The sequence below is a fragment of the Nannospalax galili genome, unplaced genomic scaffold, assembly GCF_000622305.1.
Source record: "Nannospalax galili isolate Female #2095 unplaced genomic scaffold, S.galili_v1.0 scaffold1120, whole genome shotgun sequence".
Taxonomy (NCBI): domain Eukaryota; kingdom Metazoa; phylum Chordata; class Mammalia; order Rodentia; family Spalacidae; genus Nannospalax; species Nannospalax galili.
This window is the reverse complement of record NW_008345452.1, coordinates 85323-90568: the sequence shown is the minus strand read 5'-3', so window position 1 is coordinate 90568 and position 5246 is coordinate 85323. Positions and strand designations below refer to the sequence as shown.

The window sequence follows — 5246 nt, the reverse complement described above, 5'->3', positions numbered from 1 at the left end:
TATAAAACATATACATAGACAATTTCATCTCTATATAATATAATACACCTCTCTTAACATATGTATATACAAAAATAGGTTTATATATATATATGCATATATATAAAATCAGCAATAATTACCTTACCTGAAAATCAGCTTTCTGGGGGAAATCTTTTAGGGTCCCTTGAATCTAGAGGGTACCAGACTCTCTTCATAGCTTTCTTATAAACACTTTAAAAATAGAAGAAACACTAGCTGGGCAATTACAGGCACATAAACTAATAAACTATAATCCCAGCACTTGGGAGGTAGAAGCAGGAGGATCAGAAATTCAAGGTCATCCTCAACTCCTGATTTGAGGGTCAGCCTGAACTATATAAGGCCTCAATTCAAAAAACAAGAAAGAAAGAAAGAAAGAAAGAAAGAAAGAAAGAGCAAGAGAGAGGGAGGGAGGGAGGGAGGGAGGAAGGAAGGAAGGAAGGAAGGAAGGAAGGAAGGAAGGAAGGAAGGAAGGAAGGAAGGAAGGGACTTCTCTTCAAACTCTTTACTACCTTAGAACTCATTTTAAAGAGTTATAAGAAAAATGTTACTAACTGGAAATCTGCATAAGAGATTAACTGAAGAGTTTGTATTTGTATTTTCTACATTTTTTAATCGTGTGTGTGTGTGTGTACACATGCATATGATGTGTGTTTGCACACATGTGAGTACAAGCATGTGAAGGTCAGAGGATACTCTCAAGCATCAGTCCTCACCTTCTACATAATTTGAAACAGGGTCTTTTATTGTTTGCCACTGTGTACACCAGACTGGCTGGTCCACAAGGTGCCAGGGATTCTCCTGTCTCTGCCTCTCATCTTGTCACTGGACTGTTGGGATTATAGACATGGGCTACCACATCCAGCTTCACATGGGTTCTGCAGATCCAAACCCAGGTCCTTATGCTTGCACAGGAAGGGCTTTTAACCCACTGATCCATCTCTCCAGTCCCCTTACATTCTATTTTCTAAATGAAACTCATCTGTAAATTTAAAGTATTTCGAAGTAAAAATGAAATAATAGGAGGCTGGAGAGATGGCTCAGCAGTTAAGAACATTGGCTGTTCTTGCAGAAGACTCAGGTTCGAATCTCAACCCACGTGGCAACTAACAACTGTCCGCAACTCCAGTTCCAGGGGATCTGAAGGCCTCTTCTGTCCTCCACAGGCACTACACATGCATACATGCAGGCAATACACAAATACACATAAAATAAAAATAATTAAAAAATTAATATGAAATAATAGATAAACATAAAAACCAGGCATGGTGGTTCACACCTGTAATACCAGCACTTGAGACACTAAGGCAGGTGGATTGCTACAAGTTCCAGGCCACCTGGGCTACAGAGTGAGACACTATCTCAAAAATCCAAATAAATAAATAAATAAGGGCTGGAGAGATGGCACAGTGCTTAAAAGCACTTAGTGTTCTTCCAAAGGACCCCAGATTGATTCCTAGCACCCACATGGTAGGTAACACCAGTCCTTAAGTCCAGTTCCAGGGGGATCTAATGCACTCTTCTGGGCTCTATGGCCACCAGACACACATGTGATGCACTTATATACATGCAGACAAAACACTCAAAAATAAATAAAATATTTTATAAAATAAATAAAGAAATTGCAATTGTACTAATTCTGAGACTCTATACTCATCCCCCAAATAAGCAAGTACTAATTCAACTCAACTATACTGTGTAATCCTTTTGGTTAAATTTGTTAATAAATAATTTACCCTAAATTAATATTAATTCCTTATCAATATTTTGCTTTCTCACCAACAGACATTAGGGGATGTTGCTGGAAGGAAAGAGGCAATCAATTGGCTGGAAAAACTTGTTCTTGCTTAAAGCAACCTAGAGAAACTGGAACAGGCAGACAGGATTACAAACTGTCTGCACCCCAATTTCAATGTTACTTTTAAATGGAATTGATCTAGAAACAATTCGCATATGGGGAGACTTATACCAGCCAACTGCTAAGAAATTATCTTATGCCACACCTTTCCTTAAAAAACTTGGATAAGGGCTAGAAAGCTGACTCAGTGGTTAAGAGTGCATACTGCTCTTGCAGAGGACCTGGTTCAGTTTCCCAGCACCCAAGTTGGGTGACTCCACAACCACTAAAGTGACTAAAGCTCCAGGAGAGCCAATGCCATTTTCTGGCCTCCAGGGACACCCACACACATGAGGCATATACTTAAAGACATACTCACTCACGCAAATAAAAAATAAATCTTAAAAATGCTTTTTAAAAGAAGCATTTAAAAATACTTTTTTGGCAAGGTGTGGTAGCACAGGCATTTAATCCCAGCAGAGGCAGGTGGATCTCTGTGAGTTCAAGGCCAGCCTGGTCTACATAGTGAGTTCCAGGCCAGCTGGGGCTACAGAGAGACCTTTTCTCAGAAAGACAAAAAAAAAAAACAACCAAAAACCTTTTTGAAAGAAACTTGGACAAGGATTATGGAGGAAGAGAGGCAGGGGGGGGGACAGCAAATTCAAAGCCTGCTGTAGTACACATAGAAATTACCTTGTTTCACACTTTTTATTAAGACTCCTGGGCTCTTTGGGTTCCTGGCTCTAAGATGACCAGAAAAAGAAGAAGTGATTGCACTAAAAAGGACCTCAGCCATGTGCAGCCCATTTGAGGCCTGACCAGTGCCCAGTGCATACCTAAGGACAAAGCTATTAAATGCATTACTGGGAACATAGTAAAGGCCACTGCCATCAGGGACATTTCTGAAGCAAGTGTCTTCAATGCTTATGTGCTTCCCAAGCTCTATGTCAAACTCCATTACTGCCTGAGTTTGTGCAGTTCATAGCAGAGTGTTCAGGAACCGATCTCCTGAAGCCCGGAAACACCAACCACCCCCACCACAATTTAGACCTGCTGGTACTGCCCTACAACCTAACCAAAGCCCATATGAAAAGCTGCCTTCATGAGGACAGAAGGAAAACCATCTTTTCAGAGAACAAAATAAAATGGAAATTTTACTTTATATAAATACATAAAAAAGAAAAAAACACGGGACTGACACTGGGGCTAGGCTTGGACTATGGCCCAGTAGTAGAACACTTACAACATGTGTGAAGTCCTAGATTCAATTTCCAGCAACACACACACACACACAGAGACACAGACACACACACACACACACAGACACACACACTTCAGCTAAATCTACTTTAGGGCTAGAGATGTACCTCAGTCGGTAGAGTGCTTGCCCTTGGCTTCCATCTCCAGCACCACATAAACCAGGTGTAGTAGTGCACTTCTGCAGTCCTGGTATTCGGGAAGCTGAGGCAGGAGGCAAGGTTATCCTTAACTACAGGGTGAGTTTGAGGCCAGTCTGAGCTATGTGAGACTCTGTCTCAAAAACACAGGAAATGAAAAAATGAAAGTTGGATAAGCATTATGGAAACAAATGCAGGGGCAATCTCAAGCTTCAAGCACGTTTGTGTGTTGCACAGCGAGCTCCACACAGACACGGGCTTCACAGTGAGACCTTGCCGGAAAGAAAGAAGGAAAGAAAGAAAGAAAGAAAGAAAGAAAGAAAGAAAGAAAGAAAGAAAGAAAGAAAGAAAGAAAGAAAGAAAGAAAGAAAGAAAGAGGATGGAAGGGAGAGAGGGAGGGAAAAGAGGGAGGGGGACTTGGGTAACAATTCCCTTAGAAAGAGAGAGTTGAATAACTCAACTCTATTTCTCCACTATTATTACTGCTGTTGCAGAGCTATAACAATGTTAGCACTACAAAATTAAATTCTGCTTATTTAGATAAGGGGATAGGTAATGCCATTTCATTTTTAAACAATTCTGCTTTTAATGGTGTATTTTTAAATAGTTTCTCTCTTAAAAAAAGAAAATGCAATGTGTACATTCACGCAATTGTGAATAGAATTTTCTATTACGGAACCCCTATCTCAATTATTGCCAATGAATGTGCACTGTCTAGATAGCATATTTTAACTTGGCAAATAGAATGTGCCAGAAAAATACATTACACCTTAATACTTTAATTTTACCCAGCCTATTTATGAAAGATACAGCTAGCCAATAAAATGAAAAGAAATTAAACTATATAGAAAAGAATCCCACCCCTTCTCAGTGCCCTGGTTTCCACCCCTATGTTCCTTCCAGAGATGAGTGATAATTGCCCCATGGGATGGGAAAAGAAAACACAGAAAATCCAGCTGATTGTGTAAGAGATTGCTAATCACCAAGACAACAATAATCACAGGATAAACTATAAAATCCAGCAACCACAAGCAAATGAGTCAGCAGCAATTATTAAACAACCTAAAAATCATTTCCATGGAGACAATTCTTTGGGGTTCCTTGAGTTTAAAGGATACCAGGCTCCCTTTAAAGTTTTCTTGCAAATGTTTTACAAAGAAAGGAAATGCTGTCCTAAAAAGTACTACTCCCTCAGAAGTCATTCTAAAGACCTAGTACTGATGTCAGGTTTGGGTGTCGAGTTTTTATTTAGCAACATATTACTACTATATTACATATTATTCCCCATTTTGCAAGATGCTGTAGTTTGGATCTTGAATGTCCTAAACAATTTCCTAAGGAAAAGTTGTTAGAAGCAGAATTACTGGATCTGTGGATACAAGCATCATGCTTGCGCACATTCTTTTTTTTTTTTTTTCTTTTCTTTTTAGCTCAAGCTTACCTCAAATTCACTAGGTAACCAAGAATGACCCTGAACTTCTGATCCTCCTGCCTTCAACTCCTGAATGCTGGGATTACAGGCTTGTGCCACCACTCCCAGTTTACATGGTACTACAGCTTGAACCTTGAACCTGTGTGGGTGGGTGCCATGGCCTGTGCACCACCCCAATGTGTACACATACAATTCATACATACAATTAATAGTGTAAAAAAATTAAACAAAAAATTCCAAGTTCTGCATTCCCAATAGTAGCATCAACACGTGATTTGGAAGCTTGTCTATTATTTTGGTTGCTGTTTTCTACTCTTTCTATATCCTAGAGAGTTCCTTTATTTTAATGGGAGCTTGTATTTTATCCATTGCTTCTAGGTGCTTTGTTATGGGAATTGCTGGAGGGGTTTTTTGTTTTGTTTTGCTTTGTTTTGGTTTTTTTTTTTTTTTTGGATTGCACTGTTTCATCTTATCTCAAATAGAAAACTCAAGTTCCTTTCATCTTTCCAATAGTCCTACAAATTAATAATTATTGTTCCCATTTTATGGTTGTAGAAAT

General features: G+C 39.2%; 1 pseudogene; it reads left to right on the top strand.

Annotated features, from left to right (window-relative positions):
* Window positions 1-2606: 2606 nt before the first annotated feature.
* Window positions 2607-2964, top strand: LOC103740923 (annotated as a pseudogene).
* The last annotated feature ends 2282 nt before the right edge of the window (window positions 2965-5246 follow it).